This window comes from Erpetoichthys calabaricus, unplaced genomic scaffold (genome assembly GCF_900747795.2).
Source record: "Erpetoichthys calabaricus unplaced genomic scaffold, fErpCal1.3, whole genome shotgun sequence".
NCBI classification, from domain to species: domain Eukaryota; kingdom Metazoa; phylum Chordata; class Cladistia; order Polypteriformes; family Polypteridae; genus Erpetoichthys; species Erpetoichthys calabaricus.
This window is the reverse complement of record NW_026261666.1, coordinates 1-11,389: the sequence shown is the minus strand read 5'-3', so window position 1 is coordinate 11,389 and position 11,389 is coordinate 1. Positions and strand designations below refer to the sequence as shown.

Genomic DNA, 11,389 nt, shown 5'->3' with positions numbered 1-11,389 from the left:
ATGAGGAAAGATTTAAAGAGCTGAGCTTTTAGAGTTTAAGAAGAGGGAGATGAAGAGGAGACCTGACTGAAGTGTTTAAAATGATAAAGAGTGGAGTGTGTGATATCATATCTGAGCTGATGTGACGCACTGCACATGTGCTTAATGAAGAAAATAAAATAAACTCCACTTTACAGCACGGCCCGATCTGAACTGAGCGTACCGATCCACCGCTCACAGGGCTGTATTGTCAGTTCAGTTCCACATTAGTTGACCATAATGAGAATATTATGGAAATACTTTGTTGTTCTGCTGAGATTCATTGTAGGCTGTGTCTTCAGGGCTTTATTAAGCAGGTTACTTTCCTAATTTTTATTACACAACAAAGTAAACTTACACATAAGAAAGGATTAAAAAATAATACAGGGATGTTGTTGGAATCAAGAACTTAAAAGATTTTGGTGGCCCCATAAATATCTATTTCAAAATATAAACAATAATAAACTGTAAAATAAAATATTATTTTTCAGAATGAAAAAAAAATTTACAGTAAGATGGAAAATAATGTTTTATTTGTATCCTTCCACTTTATTCACAGTATATTTGAAAAGTGTTCTCTTACTTGTTCTGATTACAAAGTCTTTGATCAGATCCTCACTTTAAGGTGCTGATCATTCATTCAGATTGAGATGGCAGGGAGGCAACTGAAGATCTCGGCTGAAAGCAGTGGACTGTAAGAGAGAAATGAGAGGAGATCTGTGAGTCACCACCATTGAGGTGGTAGGAGAAGATGGTGAGATGAAATAACATTGACAAAGGAACAAATGTACAAGGAAAAGAAAAGTGAACCCAACACCAGTCCTTGAAGCACATCTGTAGAAATGTTCTGTCAAGAAGACAAGGAGTTAGACCAGCAAACACAAAAGGACCGGTCCGAGAGTGAGGACTTGAACCTGTTCAAAACAGAGCCGCTTATTTCAATTTATTTAGGAGAACAGATAAGCAGGGGGTGGTGAACCATAAGAGAGGCTGATGAAAGGGCAAGGAGGATGAGGACAGAGGAGGGAGAAGGAGCTCGAGCAGATCTAAGAGCATTTGTGACTGAAAGCTGTGGAGTCTCAGTAGAGGGACCCTTGGAGAATCCACACTGAAGTAGATCTAGTTGATGATAGTCAGAGAGAAATGAAGAGAGGTGTTTATGAACTATGAGGTCTAGGGTTTGGGGCAGAAATGTCAGAATGGACACAGGATGGTAATTCTCAAGGGCAGATGGGATGAGAGAGGGTTTTTGAGCATAAGGGTTCAACAAGACATCTTGAAATTAGTAGAGAAGATACTGGGGGTCAGTGAGGCATTGAAAAGAGAAGAGATAATAGGGGATCAAAGAAGGAGAAATGGACTGCAGAAAGGTGTGAAGGAATGGGGTCCAGAGCACAGGGGTCTAAAATGTCAGAGTCATTTAGAGTAGTGAAGGATGAAAGAGGAGAACGACACAGAGGAGACTCAGAAGATGTCGTTGGGGTCTTTTGATGATTTTGAAAGAGAAGAAAGAAGCAAAATCATCAGGAGAGAATGACAAAGATCTTAGGGCAGCAGGAGGACTTAAGACAGACTTAAAGGTAGAAAAGAGGTGGTGAGCATTTCTTTCAGAGTATATAATTAATAAGAATGTCTTTATAGATAGCAGAGATACAGAGAAGAAAGAGAGGAGGGACCTATACTTATCCTGAAGGGATGGAAGTTTCTTATTATGAAATATATATATATATATCATTGCTGCATTGACTGCGGTGGGTTGGCACCCTGCCTGGGATTGTTTCCTGCCTTGCGCCCTGTGTTGGCTGGAATTGGCTCCAGCAGACCCCCGTGACCCTGTAGTTAGGATATAGTGGGTTGGAGAATGGATGGATGGATGCTGCATTGAAAAAAAAAAAAATACACGAAGAACTTTACTAAATTTTACAAGAACTACTTACAGGAAATCTTACTGTAATTAAAAAAAAAAAAAAAAACTCAGTTCATGATCACAAAAACAAACGGCTCAGTGGCAGCCCCAGACAAACGCAGCTTCTCTGATGACTTTATTGGTTTAATAGGCTTCTATAAGGCAGCAGGACACTGAGCCACCCAGCCTCTCTCCTGCTACAGCGTATTCGAGAAGGGTCCGGCTGCAGGTCACAGACTTGGCCTTCCACGCCTCCTGCCTTCCACAGTCCGCCCCACGACCGCCCACAGTCCGTAGAAAGAGAAGAAGAGCTGCTGTACAGTTATTCCAATTCGAAAAAGAAAAGGAGCTGAAAACGTTTTCCGCCACGGAACAATGGCACAACAGAACAAGGTATGGACTCACAGAATAAAAAGCTCAGTATATTTAAAGAAACTTTAGATCCATTAAACAAAACTAAAATTTAGGGTGACATCTGGCGCCGCCGAGAGTGGCAGCCTTTTCAGCAGCTCCGTGTATGACTGTATATATATGTGTATTTTTCTACTTTTATTTTTCTATTTTTATTTATTAATCACTCCTACCACTTTATTTTATGTGGATTTGTTCCCTGGACACACTTACTTTTACAACATGGGCATGGATTTTTACACGCCGAGACTCGCCTATTCAAGTACTCAACTTCGAGCGCTGAGAACAAATGCCAGTGCCGGTGTGGTTCCCTATTTACCCGACGAGGTAAGAAGGCGGTATCGTGGCAGCAGAGCCGGCACTAAGCTAAAAATGAAGCGGCTTGCGAGAAAGTGGCGTTTTAAGCCTTCGGTGCCTTCTGTTATTCTGAGGAATGTGAACTCAATCTCAGATAAGATCGACGAACTGGCTGCGCTGGTGAAAAATGTCAGAACTTACAGAGAATGCAGTTTGTTGTGTTTCTGCGAAACGTGGCTAACTAACACCATCCCAGATGCTAATGTGGAGCTACCCGGGTTTAGCACAGTTAGAGCGGACAGAGATGCAAGTACCTGTGGGAAGCACAAAGGAGGAGGACTCGCTCTCTATGTTAATACACGGTGGTGTAACTCTGGACATGTTAAAGTCAAAATCTCCACTTGCTGCAGGGACATCGAACTGTTGGCCATAAGTCTGCGACCCTATTACTTGCCCAGAGAGTTTGGACACGTCATTGTTGTCATCGTGTATATTCCTCCTCGGGCGGACATGGAGATAGCGAGTGACATCATCCATTCTGCTGTTGCTAAGTTACAAACGCAGCACCCTGAGGCGCTTGTGCTAATCGCTGGAGACTTTAACCATGTGACGCTGGACAAAACATTACCTGCATTCTCCCAGTATGTGGACTGTAACACCCGGGGAAATAAGACTATTGATTTACTGTATGCAAACGTTAAAGACGCATACAGTGCCACCCCGCTGCCTGCGCTTGGGAAAGCAGATCATAACCTGGTTCTGCTTCAGCCTCACTACAAACCAAAAGTGAGAGTCCTACCTACAACCACACGATCATTCAGGAAGTGGACCCCGGAGGCTGAGAATACTCTGAGAGAATGTTTTGGAACTACAGACTGGGATATCCTGCAGGGATCACATAGTGAGAACATTGAGGAGGTTGTTGACTGCACTACTGACTACATCAACTTCTGTATGGACACTTTAGTTCCAGTAAGAACAGTATGCTGCTATGCTAACAACAAGCCATGGATTACAAGTGACATCAAGGGCCTTTTGAACCAGAAGAAAAGGGCCTTTAAAGACGGTGATCAGCATGAGCTCAAGCGCGTGCAGAAGGAACTCCGAGTCCAGCTCAGGGCGGCGAAGGAGCAGTACAGGAGAAAGCTGGAGCAGAAGTTGCAGAACAACAGCATGAAGGAAGTGTGGGATGGGATGAAGATCATCACTGGCTGCAGCTCGAAGCAGGGTGCCACCATCGAGAGAGACGTGAAGAGAGCAAACGAAATGAACATCTTCTTTAACAGGTTTGACCACCCTAACCCACTCTCACCTCGGAGTATTGCACCCTCCACACATCCTTCTGCTGATACCAACATAGGAGAGACATCCCCACCCACAATTACAGCAGCGCAAGTGAGCAGAGAGCTGAGGAAACTTCGTGCCAGCAAAGCAGCAGGTCCAGATGGAGTATCGCCACGACTGCTGAAGGCCTGTGCATCAGAGCTGGGGGGTCCTCTACAGCGCATCTTCAACCTGAGCCTGGAACAGGGGAAAGTCCGAGGCTTTGGAAAACATCTTGCATCACCCCAGTCCCAAAGGTATCACGTCCTGGTGAGCTGAATGACTTCCGGCCTGTCGCTCTAACATCACATGTGATGAAGACCATGGAGCGGCTGCTGCTTCACCACCTGAGGCCACAGGTCCAACACGCCCTCGACCCTCTGCAGTTCGCATACCAGGAGAAGGTGGGAGCGGAAGATGCCATCATCTATATGCTACATCGATCCCTCTCCCACTTGGACAGAGGCAGTGCTGCTGTAAGAATTATGTTTCTAGACTTCTCTAGTGCCTTCAACACCATCCAACCTCTGCTCCTTAGGGACAAGCTGACAGAGATGGGAGTAGATTCATACCTGGTGGCATGGATCGTGGACTATCTTACAAACAGACCTCAGTATGTGCGTCTCGGGAATTGCAGATCTGACATTGTGGTCAGCAACACAGGAGCGCCGCAGGGGACTGTACTTTCTCCGGTCCTATTCAGCCTATATACATCGGACTTCCAATACAACTCAGAGTCCTGCCACGTGCAAAAGTTTGCTGACGACACTGCTATCGTGGGCTGCATCAGGAGTGGGCAGGAGGAGGAGTATAGAAACCTCATCAAGGACTTTGTTAAATGGTGCGACTTAAACCACCTACACCTGAACACCAGCAAAACCAAGGAACTGGTGGTGGATTTTAGGAGACCCAGGCCCCTCATGGACCCCCGTGATCATCAGAGGTGACTGTGTGCAGATGGTGCAGACCTATAAATACCTGGAGTGCAGCTGGATGATAAATTAGACTGGACTGCCAATACTGATTCTCTGTGCAAGAAAGGACAGAGCCGCCTGTACTTCCTTAGAAGACTGGCATCCTTCAACATCTGCAGTAAGATGCTGCAGATGTTCTATCAGATGGTTGTGGCGAGTGCCCTCTTCTACGCAGTGGTGTGCTGGGGAGGCAGCATTAAGAAGAAGGATGCCTCACGCCTGGACAAACTGGTGAGGAAGGCAGGCTCTATTGTTGGCATAGAGCTGGACGGTCTGACATCCGTAGCAGAGCAACGGGCACTCAGCAGGCTCCTATCAATTATGGAGAATCCACTACATCCATTAAACAGTGTCATCTCCAGACAGAGGAGCAGTTTCAGCGACAGACTGCTGTCACCTGTCCTGCTCCACTGACAGACTGAGAAGATCATTCCTCCCCCAAACTATGCGACTCTTCAATTCCACCAGAGGGGGTAAACGTTGAACATTATTCAAGTTATTGTCTGTTTTTTACCTGCATTTTTTATTACTCTTTAATATTTTTGCTGCTGGAATATGTGAATTTCCCCCTGGGATTAATAAAGTATCTATCTATCTATCTATCTATCTATCTATCTATCTATCTATCTATCTATCTATCTATCTATCTATCTATCTATCTATCTATCTATCTATCTATCTATCTAATGAGATGTACGATTATATACTGTATAGCGAATCCAAGTGTTCTCTGTTTATCGTCATTACTGACATATCCTATTTTTAAGCATATCGTTTTAATTATTTTTTACCTCTTGTATTATTTCTTTTTAATATTTGCCGTATTATTTCATCTATATTAACTTTTTCGCTTATTTATGAGATGTTATGTACAGAATCTGCAATGTTGGTGTACAATATGAAAGGTATTTATGTTTATCGTCGTCAATAACGTTTGTTAAATATCTTATTTAAATTGATTGTTCTGTAGTTAAGTTAGCTATTTATAAAAGCATGTTAGCGCTTTCTGCCATTTTAGTATTACATATTATTTTTGTCTTGATTTCCACAGTCACATTTCACCATAAAGGCAGAGAATATAAAACAACTTTGATAACATTGATTTAATATCCAAATGAATCCAAGTGCCCTCTTTGTAAAAAGCACAGAGACTACAGCATCCTGCTACGTCACCTTCAGAGTCATGAAGGCCACATTGTCAAGTATGCAGGTAGTGTATGTATGCCAAGAGTGTGTGCTTGCAAACAATACTGACGTTTAGATTTCTGAACTGGAACTTTTTTAAATACAGGTTAAAAAGCTGAGCATTTTCCGTTGTTTGGCAGGATTTACTATTTACAGATGTAACACAGGGTGTGTCCCAAGTGGCCAATTCTATTGTTGTTTTTGTTTAAAAGTCATTGTCAACAGTTTACTGTATGTCAGTATTTAATATTTTTCTTTGTTTAAATTTTTTTACCCCTTGTATTAGGGCCTCCCTAGTGTGTGCTTGGTGTGTGTGCGCCCTGCGGTGGGCTGGCGCCCTGCCCGGGTTTTGTTTCCTGCCTTGCGCCCTGCGGTGGGCTGGGATTGGCTCCAGCAGACCCCCGTGACCCTGTAGTTAGGATATATAGCAGGTTGGATAATGGATGGATGGATGTATTAGGGCCTTCCAAGTCAGATGAATAGCCATGGCTGTGGAATTTCCATGTTGATGGTGTGACCATTTCATATTGTAACTATCATTTTTTGTATGTCTGTATTTAATGTTGTGTCCAGGTTTCCAAAGGACCATTTAATGGTGTCTCTGTATTTCATCATCGAGAGCCCCTTCAGTTTTAAAGAGTTATGTCTCAACTTTAGTCCTCTCTTCTTTCATTGTAGTATTTGTAGAAGGAGGATTATATCTGGTTGCTGGTTCCGATTTTGTCACCTTCTACAATTTGTGTTGGATATTTGTGTTATGTTTAACTTATTTTTTTATATTTGTTTTTTTTTTTAATTTCAACATTCTGTCCATAGTGGTTTTGAAGTTCCAGAAACGGCTACCTTTCAAAATCCAGATCATTTAAATGTGTTTATAATGGTTTGCATAAATATTTTTGTAACATTAAACTCCTTTCAACAACGTGACTCTGCTCAGTCCTCTTTAGAATGACATGCTGGCTTTGAGGAAGTGCTGGTGTAGAATGTTACTTGAGAACTTCAGCCCTAAGGGGTAAATGAAATTTAAATTTCCTTTAATAACTTTAATTTAGTTCTGCGGCAATATGGCAAATATACTTAGCCATATTGTAAATCAAAGACAAATAGTCACAATGCTTACCATTATAAACTTAGTGCTTCTTTTTCAAATCACTGAAGTAACTGCTCACATCGGACTGAGCGAGCAAACGCCTTTCTAAATGAAGGCCAAGAACCAAATAAAAAATTAGAAGGTACAGAAATAATGGACAGCCAGGACAGGCTCATTTATTGTGCTTATTCTTTTGGTTCTTTTTTAACATTTCCTTAGGTAAATATTATTTTCTATGTTTTTAGGTTTAGACTTTATTGAGCCATTAATGAGAAGACAGAGTAAAGACTTGGCACTACATCTGAAATGAACAAATGTCTTGCTATTCTGTTCCATAGCACTGCGTTCTGCAGATTTCAGATTTTTTCTTTTAGAAGAAACGTCAGCGTCCCTTCTCCAACATCCAGCACAGGGCACTGATGAGCAGGTACAGACACCTCATTTTATAAACTTCCATAAGAAAGATGAATTCCATTTTGTTGATGCTGGCTTACAATGCCTATGGTATAGTGAATAAAATGTTTAAAAAGACTTAATGCTTGTCTCAGATGCCGACTGTTAATCGTTAACCAGTAGGAGTCAAAGCCCAAAAGACTAAAAGCCTGTTTTATATCTTCTGACAAACTGGAGTACCAGTACAACTCTTAAAGGCCTTAAAACATTTGAAATGCATTGTGTGCTGTATTAATAATAGTGTATGGTAAGAAACATTGAAGACTTGTAGAATCTGTGATCGAAAGCAGCAATGTTAATAATGTATAATAAATTAAATTTAAGTCAACCAAGTCAACCAGCATGATACACATTTATAGTGCCTTACTGGGTCTGCTCTCTCATCATTAGCCATTTCATTTTGTAATTCTTGTGTCTGTTTGTGTGTCTTATTTCTCTTTTGTTAGATTTCTATTTTTTTATTTTTCAGTTTGTCTAAATCAGTGTTTCCCAAGGATTCCTAATCAGTGACAACACCTGATAGCACTGATCTCATTTAATTAGCTGGTATTTTTTTTTTCTTTTATTCGACGTTCAGAAAAGCATATCAGCATGATTTTTACATTTATAAAACATTTACAAATATTTCTGCTTTTGCTATAGATTTAAATGCTTAACTCTCTTTTGTTGATTTCATTATACTTTGCCCTTTCTCTGTGCAGTTTTCCCCCTTCGTTGTATCTTAATAATGACAACTTAAAACGAGCAGATCAGACACCGAGGCAAACAACACTAAATAATCAAAGACTGCAACTACTTTAGAGTCAGGCTACTAATCAGTAAATAATGGATTAATTAAACAATTAGAAGACCTAGAAAAGTAGAATGAAAATCAAGATGAAAATACTGTTAAAAAGAAAAAAAAATACATTATTCCTATATAACTGCTTGGTACATTTTAAATTTTTTTTTAGCAGACTTAGTTTTCTAATTTCTATATTGTTCCCTAAACACAGAAATTGGGAAATATCAGTTCACTTAATTAGCCCAGGAGTTCAATTAAAAGCAAAAGCTGGTTGGAACAAAAACCTGCAGCCACAGGACCGAGTTTGGGAAACACTGGTCTAAATGCTAAATTTCCCATTAGAACATGTGAAGTGCTACCTACTTGCCTACCGACCTACCTACTAACTATCTGTTATATAATGCCTTTCGTGTCCATCCGTCCGTCCGTGTCTTTCACATCTCTCTCTATGAAGGAGTCCACCATATCCAGAGTTATACGTAAACCTTCAAATTGTACATCATGCACAACTCTGACTTTCCAAAGTGTTCCTGGGTAAAAACTCTAATAATGAACACCACCATCAGACACGTCATGTCTTGTGCCCTGTCTCACCAGGATAGATTCCAACTCTTTACCATCGTACACAACATTTAAACTCCTCAAATGGACGCCTGGATGTCTCTGATCAAACTACTTTTAGAAATTTCTTAACTCTTGTTATCTCCTTTGTTTTCATTAAACACTAAACCCCACTCACCTGTTTTTCCTCTCTTTCAGTCTCCAGCTCCACCGTTTTATGCCCACTGTGCCCATTCACCACACACATCACACAGATGCAGGTCTCATCAGTTTTACAGAATATCTCCAGACTCATGTGATGTTTTGCACAGATCTCCTCCTTCAGATTTCTAACTGGGTCTGTCAGCTTGTGGTCCTTCCAAGCTGCTATTTCAAAGTGGGGCTGCAGGTGAGTCTGACAGAAGGAGATCATGCAGGTCAGACAGGACTTCACTGCTCTGAACTTCTCCCCAGTACAGGTGTCACACTTCACTTCTCCAGGGCCGGCATAACTTTGAGATGGATGAGGACTGAGTCTTGGCTTCTTTATTTTTTTGTCGATTTCATTCAGCACAGTGTTTCTGTGAAGTTCAGGCTTCATGGTGAAGGTCCTTCTGCACTGAGGACAGCTGCACTCTTGGCTCTGATCCCAGTAGTCAGTGAGGCACTTCAGACAGAAACTGTGACCACAGAGGATCAAGACGGGGTCACTCAGGTTGTCCAGACACACCGAGCAGGTGATCTCATCCTGTAATCCAAACAGCTGGGCTTCGGCCATCATCTGTCAGAGGAGAGGCAGACAGAGAGAATCAGTCAGAGGAACGAGGAGATTTGAAGTGAGACCTGAGAGCAGACAAGAGAGGACATCGGAGGAGACAAAACTTAGGAACAGACCTAGGCATCTGCTAATGTAACTCAGTATTACGAGACGTGTATTGTGACAGCATCAGGTGGTCCTCGGCAGACTCAGACATAAGCTGTTTGTGGTGAGAGGGGTCTGTAATGGTGTGTGTGGGTGTGGCAGCTCAATATTGAGGTGGCATTGCTGCAGGTCCCAGTGGTCAGGTGACCTGATTGCTCCTTATGGTCAGCTCAGCTGTTTTCCATTGACATTTTCCAGGTCATCAGTCGATGGATAAAAGGAGCCTGGGCAGAGAGCTGAGCAGAGAGGGTCTCTGCCGGCTGAGAAGGCCCAGTGGGGTGAACTGGGTGGACGGGTTGAGAAAGATGTGCTGTGCTGGAAGAAATGGAGCAGAAGCTGATATCTGCATGGATTTGGACTGGGCTTTATAACTTATATATCAGTGTTTTTATTGTCCACAAGCACCGCTCTTTATTGAGGATTATGTATTTTGATTATTTATTTATTGTGGTGCACTGCAGTTTGGGGTTAGAGAAGCGTGCCAGGTGGGATGGTGGTGTGATGATGAGCATGCTTGCCTTACACATTTGATTCGTGTTCCTATATTGTGATGTGTGAGTCTCAGTACTTTTTCAAAACCCGCTTTATTCATCTTGAAGCAGGAACAGCACGGTTATTTATTGCTGCGGGATCTACCACTCCGCTATACACAGACATAGCTAATGTGCAGAGTTGGGGCCGGGTCAGCAGCCATGATATACTGTTCCCTGCATTTATAACGTTCCTTACATCACCCATCGGTGACAGGCGCTTATAGCACAATCTCGATCGGCTCGCAGTTGTGCTGCAGTGCTGAGAACTTGAGGTTGGCTCGGTGACAGACAAGCAGCCCTCCATAGATGCACAAATCGTGCTTTGGTGTGTCATCCCATTGGGGGTCACAAAATACTTCAGGACCTCACAATATTTAATTCTTTCCTTAATTAAGATATTAAGAAAAGTTTTGTTCTAATAAGTAGTGTTAAGAGTAATAAAATCTGGAATTCCCTTTTACCTTTACAGCTTTAAACGTTCTCTAGTAGGTAACACTTGGAATGCCGGCTAATAATCTTCTAAACCCGACTAGCAACAGTTCTGAAGGCATCAGGCATGTAAAATCTGCCACGTGTGAATATTCTTCATTCCACACTCCACACCGCTTACCCCATCCTTCCCTTGACGTGGACCTGAGGACTTCACCATCATAACCTGATTTCCTAGCCACTGCTTCAGTGTCCATCTCCATATTTAGAGGTCCTACATCTACAGCTGCAGTTTGAGGGGTCAATGCCCACCAGCTTCTCTTCTACAGCCAGGAATGGCTTAGTGGCTCAGGAGATTCATAATTCCCCCGAAACTTTCTGTTTATTTCATACTGTTTTTCTTCTCTCTGTATTTCTTTTCTTGTTTAATGTTAATTTGTTTCTAATTTTTACCAATCATGCTTCCCATTCTCATCTTTCTTCTCCTATTTACAGAAAAATGTGGTGTTTTTAGGAACAGAGGA

At 42.0% G+C, this 11,389-nt stretch overlaps 1 long non-coding RNA gene across 1 annotated transcript; it reads left to right on the top strand.

Annotated features, from left to right (window-relative positions):
• Positions 1–6,935: 6,935 nt before the first annotated feature.
• Positions 6,936–7,519, top strand: LOC127526493 (uncharacterized). Its single transcript, XR_007933998.1, has 2 exons — positions 6,936–7,126; positions 7,450–7,519. It is a non-coding gene; the product is annotated as an uncharacterized LOC127526493 (long non-coding RNA).
• Positions 7,520–11,389: the final 3,870 nt, after the last annotated feature.